The following is an 8,685-nucleotide window of genomic DNA, read 5'->3' as shown; positions in this document are numbered from 1 at the left end:
TCCACCGGTATCCACCAAGAGATCAAAATAATGGAGGGAGGAAGAGCTTGAGAGAATTAGTTGCCTCCCTTTCTTTTCTTCTTTAGAATTAGGGTTTTTATTTGGGTTGAGGCAAATAGGGTTTATAATAGTATATTTATAGGCAGAAATTTCAGCTGAAAATTTTCCCATAAAATATTATTATTATTAACCCTTTAATTGATTATTCTTATTAACCAATTAACTAATAGTTAAAATACCTTTTTATCATTAATCCTTTTTCTAAACACTTTAGAAAAATAATTCTCACACTTGATTTAATTTCCAAAAATTAAATTCTTAATTAATAATATTAAGAACTTTTCTTAATTAATTTATAATTAATTAAATCTCATTTAATCAATTATTAAATTTGCTAATTAATTATTTATTTCAAAAATAAATAATTACCAGCCATTATTAATTAATTCCTCCAACATTAAATCATTCTCTTTTATGGTGTGACCCTGTAGGTTCAATATTAATCCGGTAGTAGAAATAAATAATAATAAAACTATTTTATCATTATTTATATAAATTCTCTAATTCATTAAATATGATTAATTAATAAATTAATCATATATATTCTATATCGTGAGGGATACTTGTTATTCCCGGTGAACTAAAAATGAGTTTTACAGAAGGGGGTTGAATGTAAAACTTAAAACTTTTTCAAGTTTTGAGCAGTTTCTAGTCTATGTGTTTTGATGAGCAAGTGTGTGTGAATTGTTTTTGAGCTAATACAGACAGATATATATTCAAACACAAATGTAAAGAACACAACATACTTAAAAACTTTTCTGGTGGATTTGTTGTTCCACCAGAGATGTGTTATTTCAGAAAATCTGTGATTCAAAGAATTAAATCACAGCTGCTTCCTAGTACAAACTAGATGATTTTCTCTCTGGATTTTTCTAAACAGCTCTGGAAAATTCACATCTAATTACTAGCTGCTACTTGGTTTATATATCACCAAGTTTACAAGTGAAGACAAAACTGTAAAATACAATTAAAAGGTTCTTCACATGTTTCTTCTTCATTTCTCTATTCAATGCAATTTAGGTTTGGCCGTGAATCTTTGAATACTTTCTTGTTTGCACTAGAATGGAAATGCTGCATTTTCTTGATTCCTCCTAGAGGCTGCCACATTCCAGTTTGTCTCTATCAACCCATGTGCCTCTGTCAGCTTATGAATTGTCACTATCAACTGCTATTGAACTAAGCATCCATTGAAGCTTTCATCCGTTGATGCTTTATCCGTTGAAGCTTTATCCGTTGATGCATTAGCAGTTGAAGCTTTATCCGTTGACGCACTTATCCGTTGATGGATCTTATCTGTTGAAGCTTTAGAGACATCCGTTGAAGCTTTGTTTCTTATCCGTTGAAGGTCTTTAATATCAGTTGATACTTTTTCACTTATTCAAAATTACAAGGCATGAAATATTTACAATTAGCCCTCCTATTTGCATATCCACTAGTAGTCAACATGACTGATAATTTCCCACAATATCTAAGAAGTAAAACTTAAATACAGAGACTGAAATGTGCTACAATACTAAACTTATTTCTAAGTGAAGCTACTCCTTCAACGGATAGCCAAGATGGTCTTATCCGTTGAGACTACAAACACTAGATTTCTACTTAAGTGTTTTGTTTAACTTATCATCAAACTAATACATATATTCCTAACAATCTCCCCCTATTTATGTCTACTGGAATCGTAGGCATAAATTTGGGTTTAACTTGATGATAACAAAACACTTAATAAACATATGAACTGTAATAAAGCAGAAATTCAAAAGTGCTACAAAAATGTGTATGCTGAGATAGATTTGAAGAATTACATTATTTCCAAGGGTGCTCCTTTAACCTGAGCAGATTAATTTCTTTTCCTTTGACCCCTTGTTTTCTTTCCTAGCCTCCTGTCATTCTCCTCCATTTGGAGTTGGAGTTGTCTGTAGAACTCAGCTTCATCTTCTTTATTGATGTCCAACTTAGATTGCATATCCTTGAGAGTTTCATTACTGGCAATCTTGAGCTGATCTTCAAGTCTGAAAAATCTTCTGACTCCTTTATTGTCTCTGAACTCCATCAACCAGTGAGGTGATTTATGAATTGTAATTCCTCTTTCTTGGATGAGTAATATTCTAGGCAAGGCATTGGGCTCCCACCAAGTCTTCCTTATGCTGGCAATCTTGTTGAGAATCTCAGTCTTGGCAGTCCTGGTAAAGCCAGAATCCCTTTTTATGGCTGAGTAGACTCTAACCAAGGTAGAGTAGCCTTCATTCAGAATCCTGTAGAGATGCCAAGTCCTTTCCCCACTTCCTTTTTATTTGAACACTAGTCTCTCTCGAAGCTGTCTGTAGGCATCTATTCCCCTTACTTCCTCCAGCTCATCCAGATAGAGTTCAATGTCTGAAAATTCCTTTATGTCACAAATGTGAACATAATCATCCTTAGAGGCTTGTGGCTTAGGCTTAGGCTTCTGAGTGAATTTGATTGAGGTTAGAGGAGGTGTTGATTTGATTTTCCTTTTCTGTTTCTTTGAAGGTGGAGAAGTGGTTAAGAAGGTGGGCAATTTGATGGTGTCCCAATCAATTGGTTCGTCCTTAGGAGTGATTGTTTCACCATGGATGTTTATGAATGGGTCAGGGACAATGAGTTCAGGAATAGAAGGTAGTGGTTTGGATTTTGATTGGGTTTCTTCAGTCTCATCTACCATCTTTCTTTTTGCATTGGCCTTCTTTCTGTTCCCTTTCTGCCATTCCTTTCTTTCCTTACTCCTTTCTTCCACATCATCACTAATCATATCCCCAATACCTGCATCTTCACTTTTGTCCTCAATTTCTTTCTTATCTTCAGCTTGACTTGACTTTAGCTGTTTTTCAAGCTTTGCTTGTGCTCTTTTGTAAGCCTTTAGCTTTTTAGCTTCTTCCTTCAACCTTCTGGATTCTTCCCTCTTGGCTATTGAGAATTTGGGATGTCCTTGTATCACACAGTTACTCTTTCCCTCTCTAAAGATAATAGCCATGTTCCTCCTTTCAACCACATCCTTGGTCTCCTTGTGCTTCATGATATTACCACCCAAAAGCTTGTCTTCAACAGGCTTTGGAAGAGGAAAGTCCACTTCTTTCAGCTGAGCAAGGCTTAAAGGGTTCTGAGCAAGGCTTAAAGGGTTCTTTGTAGAGTCCTTATTGGATCTGTTGTTGGGCTTGAGAACCATAGGTTTCAGATTCTTGGAAGAAGTATCTCCAACCTTATTCCTCCTAACTAGCTTGAGCTCCATAATGATTGGCTCCACCTTTGTGCTATGCTTCACAGATTGTGATTTAGAAGTTGTAGAACCAAAGATTTGTTGTATCCTTTCATCAATTTTCTTCCTTTGCTCTTTGACTTTCATCTCAGCTGCTGCTATCTGGATTATATCAATTCCATCAAGCTTTCCTTTGATTTGAAGAGTTGGAGAAGTGGTGATGGCAGGAATTAACACTTTAGATATTTGAACTATTGTTGATGGCTCTCCTTCCCCTTCCCTTTTATTCTCCCCCTTTTTGTTATCATCAAGGATAGGGGTCAGGCCTTGTGCTTTTGCCAGCTGCATTAGTAGATTTGTCTCAGATTGTTGATTCTGAAGAATGGTGACCATAGAGTCTTCAATGATTTGAACTCTGTTTTCCAACCTGGCCAGCCTCTTGTCAGCATCAGATTCTCTCCTAAATCTCACCAACAAATCTTGCATAGTACCATAAGGCATAACTGAATCCAACTTCTGAGCATTGTAGGATTTCAGATCAGCAATATCCTACTTGAGTTCATCCACACTTAAATTCTGTCTGATATGCTGCAACTGCAAGAGATGCAGAGAGTCTAGATGAGCTTGAAAAATAGCCTTTGTACCAGCATCTGTAGTCTCCTGAAGGGCCTTTTGAATAGTCATTACTTGCTTGACCAAAGCTACACCAAACTGTCCTGGCGTAGATTCCCTTGCCCATGCCCATTCAGGGAGATTTGGAACAGAACTTGGGCCTGCATCTCCCCCTAAGTTCATGCTCCCATCCAAAGAATTAGATTCATCATCATTAGAATTTGCTCCAAATTCTTCAGATGGCTCACCAGCTTGAGAAGGCAGGCTATTAACAGCAGCTTTGTCTCTTAGAAGAGATTCTGAAGTGTGTACAATGTTCAAAGTCTGCTCTGCCTCCACATTGCCCTGAGCAGCCAACAGTTGATAGGCTGAAACAGGATGAGAAAAAGTGTCAGCATCCAAGGAAATGTTATCAATTTCAGCTTTGTAATGTTGCTGAAATTGTCTTCCCTTGTCAGCATCATCCATAATCATTGACTCACTAGCAATGGTTGGATCTACCCTTATAGCTTCTGTACCTGCCTTTCTCTCATTTTCTCTATATTCTTGCATCAGGCGCTCCCCCTGGCTCACACACACCCTCACACCCTCACCTTCACCTACTAAGGTGGCACTCCCCTCACTTACTTTTGCCATGCTGGAAGAAATAACATGCATGTTTTGACTCTCATCCTCTCCTTTTGCCTGGGAGCAACCCAGCCTCTCACTCAAAATATCACTCCCTTCCCTCAATCCTAAAAGTGATTGTACAGTAACCATGTCTTCTACACTTGGAATTGAATCAGTTGTGTGTGTAGAGACCATCAACGGATAGGGAGTATCCGTTGAAGTGGAAACTGATGATATCAACGGATAACTGCTGTTAAGCTTATCCGTCGAAGAACAACCACTAGTCAACGGATGAGAGATATCCATTGAAGAAGGAAAAGATGTTGATATTGAAAGAGACATAATTGTTGAATCTGTGTGAATTGATTTTAAGTGAGGTGACACAGGTTCTTCAACTAAGTCTGAAAGAATTGGCTGATGATCCAACAAGTCATCTAACAGATGATGATCACCAGGATTTGAGTGGGGCTCCTCCTTGAGTTTTAAAGAGGGAGAATCAGGAATTGATGTGAATATCATATCCACATCCAGAGAGGGTGATGGAGAATTTGGTGATTGATGTGTGTCTATTATGAGAGAATGGGGCTGTGACTCCATATTTGCTGGAGCCACATCTGGCTGACTTTGAGAAGGCAAAGATACAGGTGGATGTATATGTGCATTGTGTGCCCCCTTGTGTGGAAACTAGGGTTTTAGCCTTCTTTCTTCTTGAAAAAGCTTTGACAGGTGAATGTGTGGCTTCAGTGTCCCTCCCTCTTTTTTTCTGTGTCCCTGGTTGGGGACTATTTTCAATAGCTGCATCCTTTTGGGAGGATGCAACTAGGGATGTGTTTGAGTCCTTTTGAACCACCACATCCTTTTGAGAGACTGTGGCTTGGCTGGTTAGGGTACCACTCACCTCTCCCCCCTTATCCTGGGGGGTTTCTTGATGTTCACTGATAAGTGGCATTTTATACCACTTAGAACGTCTTAAAATGGCTTAAATTGGTGTCTTGAAATCAAGTATTTTGTGTATTTGATGCATTTTTCTAGTGTTTATGCATTTCAGGGTATTAGTTGCATTTCGGGGGAGGAATCATCAAGAATAAGCCTTGGCATGTGTTCACCATTGCGAGAGGAAAGGAACGGGCCGATTACGGCGAAAAACGGAGCAAACCTGAATTTTTTTCCAGTAGAGGCATGCGCGCCCGCGCAGCAATGCTGAGCGGCCGCGCAACAACCTGTGCGCCCGCGCAGCTATGCTGAGCGGCCGCGCAGGGTCGGGGAAAAAGATAAATTATTTTAGACTTCTACTTCTGTTTGGCTTCCAACTTCTATGTAATCTGAGTTTTATGGGACCATTATATAGGTAGATTTGAGACGTTTTCACAGAGAGTATTAAGGGGATTATGTTTTAGATTGTGTTTTACGCAAGAAGCGAAGGAGATAAGGAAGAAGACCGATTTAGCACACCGCAACGAAGAGGAAACATATTTTCTTGTGATTCTTGTTTCGTTGTAACGTTGGATGCTAGTTTTCTTGCTTTGACTTATTTACTCTTGTGACGTACTCTGTTTTAATATAATTAGTTTAGTTATTATTTTCTTGTGTTTGTTTGTCATGATTTCATATGAACCCATGATGGCGATAAGTTCTATTATGGGCTAATCGTGATCATGGGGTTGCAACGGATTTATTATGGAATTCTTTAGTTAATTGTTTAATACTTTAGTGTGTGATGATTGTTTGATATCTAGTATTGGTTGTGCGTATTCGTCTTATGTGCGTCGCGAACATATAAGATAGGGTGTTAATCTCTTGTGAAGCGACGGTGGATCTTGAGATTTAGAACTTGCCATGCTAGCATAGGTTCATGTACGTTATGCATGATTAGTGGGTAACTCTAACAGTTTTATTTGCCCTATGTAATCAAAAAGGAATAACTTGAGCTTAAATCGTTGTGTTGTCAATTTCTGTAGACATATAGGAACTCAACATAATTGATGATTATTCAACTTCTATCTTAATTGTGGATGCTTGGTAGAATGGTATTAGTACAATGAAAGTTGGCTTTTATCAGTTTCGTGTTATTCGATTAATATCATCACTGTCACATGCTAAAGGTAATAACAATGGCTATAGAAGGAAGTAATAATGAAGTTGTGATCTCATGAGTGTTTTATTATTGATAAATTGAAGTGTTAGTTAAGTGGTTAATTAAGTAGTTAATTATAGTTAATATTTAATCAACAATTTTAAGTATTATTATCTTAACATTGAGAAGTAATCATACATTGGTGAGTGAGTTTAATTAGACAATAATTTAGTCTGAGTCTCTGAGGGAACGAACTAGAAAATATTCTATATTACTTGCGAACGCGTATAATTGCGTGAATATTAGCGCGTGTTTTCGCCCTAACAAGTTTTTGGCGCCGCTGCCGGGGACTCGGCGTATTTGTTTAGTTTATATACTTACCATCATTGGTCATTGGGACTCAGTGATTAGGACGTAGTAGTTACTTACTCTTTTCGGTTGTGTTTCAGGTACTTTAGCAAGCGTTTATGCAAACTCGTTCTCGTGCTCGCAAGAGGACTTTAGATACAGCTGAGGAGACAGACGAAGTTCTTCATATTCCGGAGAAGTTAGATTTTGAGGATTCGGATTCAGGAACTGAGCAGAAAGAACCTGTAAACATGGGAGATCGTATTGTTCAAGCTGATCCAGCTCTTATGGATTTTTCTCGGCCTAAAATTGATGACATTCAGTCAAGCATCCTTCATCCGGCTATTCAAGCTAACACCTTTGAAATCAAGCCCGGCACTATTCAGATGGTGCAGAATTCTGTTTCTTTTGGAGGAGCGGCAACTGAAGACCCCAACATGCACATAAGGAATTTTGTCGAGATCTGCAGCACTTTTAAGTATAATGGCGTGACTGATGAGGCTATCAAGTTGAGGCTTTTCCCATTCTCACTGAGGGATAAGGCTAAAGACTGGTTACATTCTGAACCAGCTGGGTCCATCACTACGTGGCAAGATCTTGCGCAAAAGTTTCTGGTGAAGTTTTATCCAATGGCAAAGACTGCTGCTATGAGGAGTGCTCTTACTCAGTTTGCGCAGCAACCTACAGAATCTATGTGCGAGGCTTGGGAACCCTACAAGGAAATGTTGAGAAAATGTCCACATCATGGAATGCCGGATTGGATGGTGATCACTGGTTTCTATAATGGTTTGGGGGCCCAATCTCGGCCCATGCTCGATGCAGCAGCTGGAGGAGCCTTATGGGCTAAAAGCTATACTGAGGCGTATAATCTTATAGAGATGATGGCTGCAAATGAGCATCAAAACCCAACTCAGAGGATGACGTCAGGCAAGGTAGCAGGTATTCTGGAAGTTGATGCAGCCACCGCTATTGCAGCCCAGCTCCAAGCGCTATCAATGAAGTTTGATTCTCTGGCTACGTATGGAGTTAATCAAATAGCTATGGTTTGTGAGCTTTGTGCAGGTTCTCATGCTACGGATCAGTGTTCTCTTGTCAACGAATCTGTTCAGTATATGAATAATTATCAGCGACAACAGCAGCCTGTGCCAGCGACCTATCATCCTAATAACAGAAATCATCCAAATTTCAGCTGGGGGAATAATCAGAATGCTATTCAGCCACCATATCAGCAAGGAATGAGTAAACAGTTTAACCCACCTGGATTCCAGCAACCACAGCAGTATACTACAAGGCAATCATATCCTCAACAGGGAAGTACAGCTGCACCCACTAGTGCTGATTTTGAAGAACTTAAGCTGTTGTGTAAGAGTCAGGCGGTTTCTATCAAGACCTTGGAAAATCAAATCGGTCAATTAGCCAATGCAGTGCTCAATAGTCAACCTGGCACTCTTCCCAGTGACACGGAAGTACCATGCAGGAAGGAAGCTAAAGAGCAAGTCAAGGCTATTACCTTAAGGTCTGGAAAAGTGGCTGATGCTAAAAAGGCAAAGGAAGTCGAAGCTGAAGTTAGAGATGAAGAATCTAAGCAAAAGGAGAAAGCGGCGGAACCAAGGAAGACTACTGTTGAACACACTCTGCCTGAGGCTAATACAGGGGAGAAACAGCTCTATCCTCCACCACCTTTTCCTAAGAGATTGCAGTAACAAAAGCTGGATAGACAGTTCGGGAAGTTTCTGGAGGTGTTCAAGAAACTTCACATCAATATACCTTT

General features: G+C 39.1%; 1 non-coding gene across 1 annotated transcript; it reads right to left on the bottom strand.

Annotated features, from left to right (window-relative positions):
- Positions 1-7,558: 7,558 nt before the first annotated feature.
- On the bottom strand, positions 7,559-7,665 carry LOC141669802 (small nucleolar RNA R71). The gene has a single exon (XR_012554060.1). It is a non-coding gene; the product is annotated as a small nucleolar RNA R71 (small nucleolar RNA).
- Between the last annotated feature and the right edge of the window lie 1,020 nt (positions 7,666-8,685).

This window comes from Apium graveolens, chromosome 6, assembly GCF_009905375.1.
Source record: "Apium graveolens cultivar Ventura chromosome 6, ASM990537v1, whole genome shotgun sequence".
Lineage (NCBI taxonomy): Eukaryota > Viridiplantae > Streptophyta > Magnoliopsida > Apiales > Apiaceae > Apium > Apium graveolens.
This window is presented reverse-complemented; position numbering and strand designations above follow the sequence as displayed.